At 47.1% G+C, this 13,844-nt stretch overlaps 2 protein-coding genes across 3 annotated transcripts in view; one reads left to right on the top strand and one right to left on the bottom strand.

Moving 5' to 3' along the window:
• Window positions 1–13,844, bottom strand: part of U2AF1L4 (U2 small nuclear RNA auxiliary factor 1 like 4) — a 99,416-nt gene that overhangs the window by 70,921 nt on the left and 14,651 nt on the right. The gene's annotated exons all lie outside the window — the stretch shown is intronic.
• Window positions 3,827–13,844, top strand: part of PSENEN (presenilin enhancer, gamma-secretase subunit) — a 77,701-nt gene continuing 67,683 nt past the window's right edge. The window contains exon 1 of the mRNA XM_085615915.1: window positions 3,827–3,959. The gene's annotated coding sequence lies outside the window, so the exon portion shown is untranslated. The remainder of the gene's footprint in view (window positions 3,960–13,844) is intronic.

Raw genomic sequence — 13,844 nt, forward strand, 5'->3', positions numbered from 1 at the left:
ACTCGGGATAAGAAAGCACCCTACTACCTAGGTGCTAAAATACATGGGTCATGCAAAGCAATCCCCGTGATGAGCAAAATTTGAACAACGATATCCCAGCACTCCAAAATTACAGTTGTTATTTGTATTGGTTACTAACCAAAGAAGCATAGAACAGAATATTGACAATGAGACTGGCTGCAGAACAGATTAGGTCCTCACAGTAACATGTAGAAAAGGATAATTAAATTACGAATTTTACAAAAGTAAGGAGGAATCGCAATCATGAACACAAGTCAGAGTTCCCTAATACAATAGGTAATAATCAATATTTCATGAAAAGAGACCATGTGGTCTCCACGTCTTAGTCCAGATGGATAACAGCCGACACGTGTTTCGTCACGTATAGTGACTTCCTCAGGGCTTTTATTGTAAGTTTATAGAGACAGTTTGAGTAACAGTCATTTGTTTAAACTTGTTTCCAATGATATTTAGGTTGTACGTTTTCCAAAAACCGCATTCGAGAATAAAAAAGATTCTATAAGAAGTCCAAGAGAGCTAATGTTCAGGAAATATAGACCATACTGTGATTTGCTATGGCCAGGGTACTTGGTTATATTATCTCTTCTGATAATTAGTCGTTGTGACGATCTTCGTATGGTTATTTAACAATTAGTTCTTAATATGATTACTGGCTCCGCCATGCTAAGTGGGGTCAGTGAAACGGCTATGGTGAGCCCGCGTGATGTGATCGGGGTGACCGAAGAAACGTCTCCCGTTGTGAAGAAGACACGGGAGGCGTTTCTTCGGTCACCCCGATCACATCACGCGGGCTCACCATAGCCGTTTCACTGACCCCACTTAGCATGGCGGAGCCAGTAATCATATTAAGAACTAATTGTTAAATAACCATACGAGGATCGTCACAACGACTAATTATCAGAAGAGCTAATATAACCAAGTACCCTGGCCATAGCAAATCACAGTATGGTCTATATTTCCTGAACATTAGCTCTCTCTTGGACTTCTTATAGAATCTTCTTTATTCTCGAATGCGGTTTTTGGAAAACGTACAACCTAAATATCATTGGAAACAAGTTTAAACAAATGAGTGTTACTCAAACTGTCTCTATAAACTTACAATAAAAGCCCTGAGGAAGTCACTATACGTGACGAAACACGTGTCGGCTGTTATCCATCTGGACTAAGACGTGGAGACCACATGGTCTCTTTTCATGAAATATTGATTATTACCTATTGTATTAGGGAACTCTGACTTGTGTTCATGATTGCGATTCCTCCTTACTTTTGTAAAATTCGTAATTAAATTATCCTTTTCTACATGTTACTGTGAGGACCTAATCTGTTCTGCAGCCAGTCTCATTGTCAATATTCTGTTCTATGCTTCTTTGGTTAGTAACCAACACAAATAACAACTGTAATTTTGGAGTGCTGGGATATCGTTGTTCAAAGATTACACAGTAGATTATAGACAACGAGGCAATGCAGTAAATTCACAACTATACGGTAAACACCGCAGATTCAAAATCGCATAATTCCAGTGGCCCTGACTATAGCACGACTTGCAGGAATTGGTAGCTCTGATAGCAGGAGGATAATGGATGTCTGCACTCGTAAGAAAGTACGTCTTTTTTATTAAATAAAATAACACATTTATGAGAGACATGACATGCTCAAAACCTTTTCTTATTGGATATAATTTCTCCCGCCCCCTTTCTTTTTATCTTAAATCATCTCCCGCTTTCCCTTGCTTTCGCTCCCTATGCCCCTCTCCCCCCCCCCCTTCTCTGTTTCTCCTCTCCTCTTTCTTACTCCTATAGATCCGGTTGTCATCCCTCTTGCACCCAGTTCATTCTTTCTGCCTCCCTTCCCTCTGTGCGCTATCACACCATCCTCCAAGCCCCTGGGTGCCCGTCTCACACAGGCTTTTTGCATCTTGATTGTGAAAGCAGAGGCGGACACCGAGAAGCCCCTAAACCGGAACACCCAGAGAGGCCCGGAGAATGAGGTGCCAGGGCAAGCATGGATGCAGGAGGTAGAATCCACAGCTTCTGGTCTCGGCTCTCTTAGGCTCGAGGCACTAAGGGGAGCTCAGGCCGAGTCAGTGGTGGACATCTGACTGGAACCATGCTCAAGCCGTCATTGGCTCGCGCACCACTACCCCCAGAGAGGGGAAGGCCTTGGTTGAGAGATGGAATCTGAGAAGTGCAGAATACACGTGGGTCAGCTTCGGATCAGCCAGCCAGGCAGTGGTTAAGTCTGGGTGACTAATTCACAAACACGTTTTGTCCATAAAGATAAGACACATTATTCAGAAAAGGATACTTACCTGGTGTAATCTATTTACACCTACACAATTGTACGCTAAGAGTTTGTCCAATTACACAGGGGTAACTTTACGCTAGGGGCTGGACATAGGCTTTTCAACGTGTGGTTAAGTACTGGCTGCAAAGAACTGGAGCTCTAGTCACTGACGAGGGAACACAAAGGAGCACGCTGGGTGGGCGTGGCCCCGGCTGCGTTCAGTCAGTGGGGGTGGAATGTGGTGGTGGTGGGTTACGGTCTGGTGGCCACTTTAATGACTGCGGAGCATTAAAACGTGGTTTCAAATCCCATCTTCTTCCCCTGACCACATTGTGTGATCCGGGCCAATCGTGGTTCGGTTTGGAAGCGTTTAGAAACAGGATAAATGACACCCAGCGCTACAAATTCCTGTCACTTACAGTTGAAGCTGGACGCTGGAGGGGCGTGGTGACTTTCTCCTCCGCTGAAAGCGCTGGAGCAACATCCTTTGTGGATTTGTGCGTTTCTTATTTTGCCCTCAAACCCCTCACCTGTAGAAAGGGTTTTAAACAGGACCCGCCGTTTCTACCTTTGAATGTGCCGAAGGGCATTGCGTAAAAGGCTTTTATTTCCGGGGCATGTTAAATGGAAGGTTTTTAACACCCCACACGATAGCAAAGCGCACGTGAGCGGACCTCTTTCCTCAGACCCCAGGAGGCAGCACCCCCAAAATAGTATTCCTTACCCCCGGCACCACCACCTAAGCGTCAGAGTCGGAGTCGGAAAATGTGCACCGCGCAGGTAACTTGACGCCTTTGTTTGACTATAAATGCTCGATTTATCACGTGAATAGAATTTCCTGCTCTGTCAGCTCGCTGTATTTGTCTTTCAGTTTTACATACTGAGGACATAGGCAGGGAAAACGGGTGCATAAGGTCGCCCAAAAAGAGTGGAAACCATTGTTGAGAAATCCGTTTTTTTTTTACTTTGCGCTAAGATTCTAAGCGCTACTTATTTTTCCACAACATGTAGAGGGACGATGAGACAGATTCTGTGCATTTCACTGCGCTTGGTTTAACACATTTTTCCTTCGTTCGTAGTGACACTTAAAAGGTGAGTCAGCTATTCATCTGCCCCACCGAACCCGTGACCTACAAGTTACACTTACACACACACCTCGGCAGCTCTGCCCTGCCCTCCTGTCCTTCGCAGCCCATTCACGAAGCTCCCTCTGTCCACTCTAAGGCCGCACCATGACTGTATCGCTTTTCACATCAAGACCATGCTATGTAAATATGTACTATTTCCCCTCCGTCTGTATATACCCCCTCACGGTGTCCTAAGCTGCACTGCTCAGCATAGCCACTTTTAACACTACCCCTCCCCTGAGCTCTCTCGCTTGGCAGCCGTCCTTGTAATCAGTGGAGGAAGAGGAATGTGGCGATGAGTCCAGCAGAGTGGGCTGTCTGAATCACCCTGAGGGACCCCCGCCGCCCCCCTTCCTCGCACACAAGTGTGAGAGACTCTGCCGGGCTGAAAGTAGGGAGAGAAGGTGGGAGTACATGGAGAACGGAGGCTGTCACTGGGAGCTGCTCACTACACCCTGGGGCCCCTGCGGCTGAGGGGGGCTTGGCGTGGGAGGGGTGACACCGCAGACTGGACGCCTTGGAGGAGAAGTGAGTGTACAGTGCCCCTCTTCAGGGTGGGCACCTCGGCCCCGTCTTAGCTAAAACACGTCTCTCTGTGGGTGGCAGGATGGAGAGGGCGACGGGGGCCCCACGCCCCTGTGATCGACCACTTCAGTACAGCTGCAGCAGCGTTCCCTGCCCCATGTCAAGAGGGGGGCTGGGCTTTCAGCCAATAGAACTAAGCATGTTGGGGACTCGAGTTTGTCTATAACTAAACTAACAGCTCACATGTACCACTGTGCCAGCTGCTGTTGGTAAGAGTCGGTGATTCATTGCAAACGTACGTGGTTCACGTCAATGCATCTGGTTCAAAGTGAATGGCGACTACAACCCCCAGAATGCATTAGGCTTTTTCAAGTTCCGCAGCGCTGTTTTTTTTTATTTATGTCTGTGTTTTATCTGTATCGTTCCTCCCCCGCGGTACACGGACCTTCAAACACCGATGCAAGAGAGATGCATTTATATTGAAAGAAAGCGACAAATGATGTACATTCGTATTTTGATGACCAAGAATTAATGCTGTCCCCTGGTAACCACGGAGGCCGGCTGGCGTGTCTAAAGCGAAACTGGAGTCTCCGAGTCGGACGTCCTTGCACAGTAAACAAGGAGGAAGCTGCGAGCTGCACGAACCTGATGCTGGACACCACCGCCTTTCTCCGAGGCAGAGCAGAAATGCCTCGGAGAAAGGCAGCGTCCTTTTCGGATTTGGGGGCGTGTTTTGCTGTTGTCTCCTCCTTGAGACTTCTTGCAAAAAACACGCCCCCCGATCCGAAAAGGACGGGGCCTGATCTGAATGACTGACCTCTTCTCCAGTGGCTGGCCAGCATTCAAGAGGCCAGCCAATGGAGAACAGGGGAGAAGAGGGGCTGGTTCAAGCCCCTCTTCTCCAAGTCATTAAATCTCTCGACTTCCGGTTCTGCCTTCGGCAGACCGGATGGTCCCGAGACCTAAAAAACCATCTTAAGGTGCAATGGACTTCTACCCTGTGTAATGATAGTTTGGAACAGGGTATTTTTAAAATCACCTGGTCTCCCACGGACAGCTGGAATGGAGCGCCAATTTATCAGCCTCCAGGACCGAGAGCTAATTTCCCAAATTATCTGATTGAACAAATCGCCATGCAGGTCTTCGCTTCCAGCTAATCTATTCTGCTGGGAGACTTTTACTTTCATGGCGAAGATTTTGCCAACGCAGAAGTAAACAATCTCATAACTAGTCTTAATTTAATTGGACTTTCCCAAAGGGGTATGGGTTCCACTCACCGGGCTGGCCACGCCCTTGACTTCGTTTTTACTAATATCGATCACCTCATCAGCCATCCCCCATATCCCTTAACGTGGACTGACCACTTCATGGTCATGTTTACCCATCAATCTCCGTCTATCCCGATCCCAAAAATGGAACGGATGAAGAAGGCCGTGGAATAAACTATCATTGAAATCCTTTGATAAGGTATTCTATCCCCACCGTCATGAATGTGGCTCCAACGACTCCGACATTTCTGGAATGTTGGAAGGTTTCAATTCAGATTTAGTGACAGCACTGGATTCTGTAATCCCTCAAATAAAACATAGTCCAGCGGTGGCAATCCGCCCCCTGGTACACAGCGGAGTTAAAAATTGACAAATCCAAGTGCAAGACACTGGAGAGACGGTGCAGTAAAGACTCGCTGGATAAACAAGCGTCATAAACTAGTTCTATCCAGCTACCATAAAAACAGCCAGGCGAAATTATATTATCAATCAAATCGATCAGTCTAGTAACTCATCCAAAGCCTTATTTAATATAGTTAAAGTCTTTGTATCACCTCAAGCCTGTAGACAATCTCCGGCTGAATCTCAAGAACTATGTGACTCTTTAGCAACCTATTTTCAGGAAAAAATCATGCAGATCTATGCTAATTTTACAACTATTAAGTCCCAGAAGCCGGCACCTCTTACGGATTAGATGAACTGAAGATACTAACAACAGGCACTCTATCAATTCGAAACAATCACGCATGATGAGATCTCTAATTCACTATCTTCTGCTAAATCTGGTTCGCCTGGCGATCTATGTCCTCCTAAAATTATGGCCCTTCTATCTTCCAGTTGTGCCCCGGAAATTCTCAAAAGTTTTTACTGTTCGATCCAATCTGGCATTATTCCTACCGTTTGGAAAGAAGCATATGTACGACCTATCCTGAAAATACCTACAGCTGACCCCCAGGTTCTAAGTAACTACCGACCAATATCTTTGTTGCCCCTGTTGGGCAAGCAACTAGAAACCTTCATAAATAGGCAGTTAAGCTCATATCTCGAGTCCAATAAAATCTTAGACCCCTCATAATCTGGATTTCGCCCAGGTTTCAGCACGGAGGCCGCTATTCTCGCAGTAATGGACTGTGAGGCAGGCAATGGATGCTGGGGGATCAGTGGTACTGATCCTCCTAGATCTCTCCGCGGCATTTTATACTATGTCTCATTTACTGCTTGTGGAGAGACTATACTCCTGTGGCATTCGAGGCACAGCCTTAAAATGGCTGGAAAACTCTTTTTGTCAGATAGATGCCAAATGATAATGTTAGGACCTTACCTTTCTCAGAAATGGTCTGGACAAGGGCGTACCTCAGGGCTCTTGTCGAAGTCCTACATTATTTAATGTTTACATGGCCCCTCTGGCAAAAATTGTTGAACCGTTTGGGTTAAAGATAATCTCCTATGCTGACGACACACAGCTGATGTTCCCAATCAGTTCCAACCTAAAAGATGAGAAAACCCCATTCTCGGCAGGTATGCTCGCTATCTCTAATTGGATGACGGAGAACTGCCTCCAGCTAATTCCTAGCAAAACCAAGGACATGCTTATGGGTAAAGCCTCAACCATCTGGACTGGTGGCCTTGTCAGCTGGGAACGGCTCCCATTCCTAATCAATCGGTTAAAAATCTTGGATTAAAATTGGACCAGACACCAAGTATGAATGATCATATTGCGACCACTACTAGTTCCTGTTATTACAGCCAACGTCTCTTACGCAAGATACTTCCTTATCTGCCCATTAAACACCATAGAACCTTGGTCCAGGCTATGGTGATGAGTCGCCTTGACTATGGGAATGCGCTGCTGGCTGAAGTAGGCGAGACGTTGCTTGCTAAACTGCAGGTGATTCAAAACACTGCGGCAAGGATGATTTAAAATCACCCTCCAGGCTCTTCCTCAGCCCCCTTGCTGAGAGAGCTCCACTGGTTACTAGTGAAGAAGCGATCCTTTAAGATAATGCCTTAAACGGTAAAAGGTCCTCATTATCTACAAAAGAAATTTGCAAAGCAGGTCTCGAGCTATAAGTTCAGATCAAACTCGATAGCTCTTCTAAAGGTCCCCCGAATACGCCTAAGCCGCACTGGCGGTAGAGCCTTCTCATAACTTGCCCCTCGGTACTGGCTCCCCATGGCCCTGTGAAAATGCACTTCGTATATTGCTTTTAGGAAACAACTAAAAACCCGTTTTAATATAGTAAATTAAATGTTACCGGTTTCTTCCTCTTGTTCAGTAGGTAAGCGCCAAGATGCCCCCAGGTGAGTCGTGCGCTATATAAATATGCGGGGGGGGGGGGGGGAAGAACCCCTAGTTGTGAGAAAGTGGCTCTGTATATACTGTTCCCAAATAGGTACACGGTGTACAGAGTCCACAGTCCCCAGAGGTTTGGCAGAGGCTAAAGTTAGATATAACCATACTCTCTTAAGTGGTAGCTTGGTCGAGCAGTAAGGCAGTATCAGAGGACAGTGTAAAGCATTTGTTGTACACACTGAATGAATGAATACATACTTATATAGCGCATGGCTACCCAAGGGCATCCCAGCGCTTCCTGTGACCTCTTCTCACTAACTACTACTTACGGGAAGAGAAAAGTCTTCAACTGCCTGCTAAAACCAAGATAATCCTGCTCCAGACGAATGTGGTGTGGGAGCTGGTTCCACAACATTGCAGCATGGAAAGGAAACCGGCGCCCCCCCCATCCTTGCCCGTTTAATCAGAGGGACCACAAGACGTCGTTTGTTACTGGATCTAAGAGTTCTATCAGTCCAATATAGCTGTACCATGGGCTCAATCAAAGGGGGACCGGCTCCTCCAAGTGACTTTTGGACAATACACATGGCCTTGAACCCAATTCTCTCTAGAATTGGGAGCCAGTGCAACTGCCTAATGGCTAACAAAGCCGAGCTGCGTTTAGGGACATTCATTAGGAGGAGAGCTGCACAATTTTGAACGGTCTGAAGAATCTGTATAGTTTTTAAAGGCGCTGCCAGATAGATTGCATTTGCGTAGTCCAGCCGTGAAAGAACCAAAGCTTGGACCAGTAGCCGCCTCGCCTCGAACGGGAGAAGGGGAAGAATCTTCCTCAACGACCTAAGGAGGCCATAGCAAGTGGCCGCCACTTTCCGCGCCTGGGCTGTAAAATTTAGGTTGCAGTCAAACCATACACCCAGACTTTTGATCTGAATCTTGGGGGCCAGAGGAGGGCCAAGACAGCTAGGCCACATCGCATCCAAGTTGGCTGGAGGAGCATGGCCTAAGATCAGAATTTCCGTCTTGGCCCCATTCAGTTTAAGGAAGGATAACTCCATCCACTGAGAGACCTTCTCCAGACAGGCAGTCAAAGTTGACTTACCTCTATCTTGATGACAGAGAGACGACCAACTGGGTGTCGTCGGCGTACACAACCGTGTGGATTCCCCACGGGGCTACCACCTCTGCGAGGGGCCTCATGTAGATATTAAACATGGTAGGGCTAAGAGAGGAGCCCTGGGGAACCCCACAGCGCAGAGGAATCTGACTGGAGAGAGCGTCCTCCTCAAAAACCACGAATGAACGATCAACCAAAAAGGACTGCAACCACTTAAGGGCAGTCCCCGCTACTCCTATCTCCCCAAGACTCTGAATCATAATTTGATAATTCACTGTGTCGAAGGCTGCGCTGAGATCCAATAAAATGATCGAAGCACAGCCTCCATTGTACAGGATCTTTCGAGGCTCTTCGACTACCGCAAGCAAGGCCGTCTCCGTGCCCCGATGACGCCTAAAACCTGTCTGAGTGGGGTGGAGGCGATTATTCTCCTCCAGGAAACCTGAAAGTATTGAGTTGGCATATTTTTCAGCTATCTTACCGATCCCTGGCTGCAAAGAAATGGGACGATAATTTGCCCAGTCTTCAGGATCTAAATGTGGTTTTTAAAGAAGGGCTTTAACTCTGGCCTGCTTCCAGAGCAACGGCACCTGCCCAGTTCTAAGCGAGGAATTAACTACCTGCAGAATGACTGGGGAAACAGTCTCCCAAGCCAAATTAAGAATGGGTGGTGGAGCAGGGTCAGCTGGGAACCCAGATTTAAGTTCTCGCAAAAACCTCTGTAAATTCGGCAGAGTCAGCGGGGAGAAGTCTTCCAGCATGACCTGACCGATAGGCAATGGGGTACTTATCGTCGCAGATGTCTGAGGAAAGGTAGAGTAGATGTTATCAATTTTTATTCGAAAAAAAATCAGCTATTTCCTCACACCGCTTTTGAGCGTCCCCCGGGGCAATGAGAGGAGATGGAAGGGTGAGCAGGGAATTCATGATTTTAAAAATTTCCCATGGGGAATTGGATGCAGAGGCAATTTTTCCGTGATAATAGGAGGCTTGCACGTTCTTTATTTCATTTTTATAGAGCTTAAGTGACTCTTTGTACTTGGTCTTACTCGCCTCAGAAAAATCCTTCCTCCATTTCCTTTCCAAACGTTTACAGGATTGCTTGAGCAGTCTAAGTTCCTGGGAATACCATGCCTTATTAGGGCCAATTCGATGGGAAAGTTCTTTCTTCGGCAAAACAGAGTCCAAGGAGGATTCTAGCAAACTATTAAAATTAGCATTGGCCACACTCAGTCAGCAAATGGTTTCACACTCTCAATAACTGAACTCTAGGCCAATGGTTTACATATAAAAAATATATGCTTTTTTTATTTTAGAACCAACAATTGGTATTAAAATATACTTTCTCAGAATGAGATGCTTTATATGAATACTTTTGCAATATGCAATTGACTTTTGTAAACAGTTACAAGTGGTTGCAATAGGCAACACTATTTTAAACACAATAATACATGGAGTTCAATGGATGTTTCAAGTTATTTGCAACAGATTACTCTTAGGATTACTTTTGGAATTCCAGGACTGGATCCTAGATTCAGTCCTGGGTCAGTACTTGGAATCAAGTGATAAGTCAACTTAGTTACTGTTATGATTTATAGACAATATTTTGCTATTTTAAAAGTTGACACTTAGAAAATATTTCATAGAAAACAGTCAATGATTGCCTAGGGAAGAAAATTCAAGTTGCGGGTATTGTATGTTCTCGTTATTTTTGTAATCCAGTACTGGGTACCTAGACTCAGTACTGGGACCTTTATCCAAAACAGGTAAGCAATTACGTTTTCAGAAGTTATACGATTTTTAAAAAGAATATTTAAAGTTTGCTGAAATTGACAGAAGAAATTTCACACAAAAAACAGTCAATGATTTCCTATGGGAGAAGGAGTAGTTTCTTTTCTGTAACTCCAGTTCTGTAGTAGGGGTATCTCTGTTATAGTCATAATCTAGTGAATAGTCCCGCCCATGTGCGTGGACCCCGGAGCAATAAAAAATAATCTCTAAAAGGTGACAAATCATGCAGACCTGCATACACCTTTAAGAGAGAATTTAATTTAAAGACAGATAATGCAGCCTATATCCACAGGCTACACTGTCCAGTACTTCAACTAGAATTCCACCAATATCCACAAACAGCACTGCCTGTCTAGTTTTTCTCCACATAGGAAAAAACCCTGCCTCTACCAGCAAAAGCCTCTGGAATGATAGAGAGGAAGGAGTGGACAGACAAGCCCCATAGGCTGCCATTATGTGGCTTGGAACAGGATACTGTGCCTTTAAGAAAACTTTCCAGTTTTCCAGAACTTTCCCCAGTATCCCAGAATGCCCAGCAGGTCCCATTTACTTTCAGTTCTTTTTGAAGGCGTAGCACGCCAGACCTGTAGCATCCGACATATGAATAAGTATCTCTCCACCGGGGAGGAGGGCGGGCGCTTATGACTATAACAGAGATACCCCTACTACAGAACTGGAGTTACAGAAAAGAAACTACTCCTTCTGTAGTAGGGGATCTCTGTGTATAGTCATAATCTAGTGAATAGAATGGCAAGCCCATCCCCACACAACAAAAGAGGTGGAGAACACACAAGACACTACCACTACTGTGCGAACAAATTTCGCAGCGAAGCCTGCCCAACCTGAGCATCTGCCCTGGCATCCGTGTCCAGACAGTAATGCGCAGCAAAGGTATGGACCGACTTCCAAGTGGCCGCCTTACAGATTTCCGCAATCGGAACATTACGCAGCAAAGCCGTCGTGGCAGCTTTGCCCCTGGTGGAATGAGCCTTAGGTTTACCCCCTAAGGTCTTATTAGCCTTTTGATAACACAACTGTATGCAGGACACAATCCACCGAGAGATGGACTGCTTAGAGGTCGCAAGACCAGTCCTGACTGAGCCATAATTAACAAACAATTGGTCAGACCTACGAATATCCTTGGTCTTATCCAGATAAAATTTCAACACCCTCCGAACATCCAGGGAATGGAGAGCCCTTTCCGCTGGTGAAGAGGGATTCTGAAAGAACGTAGGTAAAGTTATGGTCTGATTGACACGAAAGTCAGAGATAACCTTAGGAAGGAACTTAGGGTGAGTACGCATCACAACCTTAGCAGCATGAAACCCAGTATAAGGTTCTTGACAACATAATGCCTGAAGTTCACTCACCCTGCGGGCCGATGTAATGGCCACTAGGAACGCCGCCTTCCAGGATAGGTGCTGCAATGAAGCCTTGTGAATAGGTTCAAAAGGCTCCCTCATCAGTCTGGACAGCACCACATTCAAGTCCCAAGAAGGCGAGGGAAGTCTGACAGGAGGAAACACCTTCTTCAAGCCTTCCAAAAAGTCCTTGACCACAGGAATCTGAAAGAAGGACGTCTGTGAAGGGCACTTCCTGTAAGCAGTCAAAGCAGCCAGATGAACCTTAATGGAATGGAAATTAAGGCCAGACTGCGCCAGATGCAAAAGGTATGGAAGGATGACATCTTCCTTACATGTTGTCGGATCAAAGTTCTTGGACTTACACCAGATACAGAACCTCTTCCACTTGTAAGCATAGGATGTCCTAGTGGAAGGTCGCTTAGACTCCTTCAGAATGTCCATACAATCGTCTGGTAGATTCAGATGACCGTATTGCACTATTTCAGGAGCCATGCCGCCAAACTCAAAGACGAGAGGTTGGGGTGCACCATCCGCCCCCCGAACTTCGTGAGAAGGTCCGGCCTGCACGGCAATCGCATGTGAGGAAGGAGAGACCGGTGAAGAAGGTCCGTGAACCACCACTGCCTGGGCCACTCCGGGGCGATCAGGATCATCCGCGCCCTGGACTGGGACAGCTTGATGAGCACCACCGGAATCAGGGGAATGGGTGGAAAAGCGTACAGAAAGCTGTTCGACCAATCGATCCATAGCGCATTCCCCAGCGTCCCCCGCTGGTAGTACCTGGATGCGAAGTCTCGGCATTTGCTGTTTTCGGCGGTGGCGAACAGATCTACGTCTGGAGTCCCCCACCTTGCGAAGACTTCTCCTAGTACTTCGTCTTTTATGACCCATTCGTGGTTTTCCTGAATCAGCCTGCTCAAGGCGTCCGCCTGAGCATTCTGCACCCCTGGCAGATGCGTGGCCGTAATCGTCAGTCCTCGGGCCAGCAGCCAGCGCCAGATCGCCTGCGCCTCCTGCGACAAAGTGCGCGATCTCGACCCCCCCTGCTTGTTGAGGTAATACATCGTGGTTGTATTGTCCGTCTGTATCAGCAGCGAGTTGGTCTGGAAGGACGGAAGGAAAGCCTTCAGTGCCAGGAAGACAGCTCTGAGTTCCAGGAAATTGATATGGTACGTCGATTCCAAAGGAGACCACTTCCCTTGAATCTGCAGGTCCCCGGAATGCGCACCCCAGCCCTGGAGAGAAGCATCCGTCACCACATTCGTCGTGGGAATGTCCTTGTGGAAGGGAACCCCCTTGAGGAGGTTTTCCGCCGAACACCACCACTTCAGAGACTGACGAGCATGTAGAGACAGTCGGATCTTGTCGTCCCAAGAGCCTGTCCTCTGATCCCACTGATCCTCCAAGCACTCCTGCAGTGGTCGCATGTGTAGACGTGCGTGCGGAGTGAGGAAGATACAGGAGGCCATCGATCCCAGTAGAGATGACACCTTCCTCACAGTCGTCGATGGAGCAGTCCTGAGCCTTCCGAAGGAGTGATAACCGTCTCTCCTCCGAAGGAGACACGCTTGCTGACCGCGTATCTATGGAGGCCCCCAGGTACTGTATGCACTGTACCGGAGACGGGACCGATTTGGACATGTTGACGTGTAACCCCAGCTTGTTCAAGAGCTCGCACGTCCATCGGAAGTGTTCTTGCGCTTCCTCGAAGGATGATGCCTTGATCAGCCAATCGTCCAGATACGGGTAGACAAACACCTTGTTCCTCCGCAGGTGTGCCGCCACCACCGCCATGCACTTCGAAAAGGTCCTGGGAGCAGACTTTAGCCCGAATGGCAGTACTGTGTATTGATAGTGATTGGCGCCGACTTGGAATCGCAGGAACTTCCTGTGCTTCCGTGCTATGGGCACATGGAAGTACGCATCCTGTAGATCTATGGCACAGAGCCAGTCTCCCCATTGCAGCTGAGGGTAAATCTGGTGCAACGATAGCATGCGAAACTTCTCTCTGCGAATCCACTTGTTTGCTTGTCGCAAATCCAGAATGGGCCTGAA

The sequence above is a fragment of the Triturus cristatus genome, chromosome 7, assembly GCF_964204655.1.
Source record: "Triturus cristatus chromosome 7, aTriCri1.1, whole genome shotgun sequence".
Classification (NCBI taxonomy): domain Eukaryota; kingdom Metazoa; phylum Chordata; class Amphibia; order Caudata; family Salamandridae; genus Triturus; species Triturus cristatus.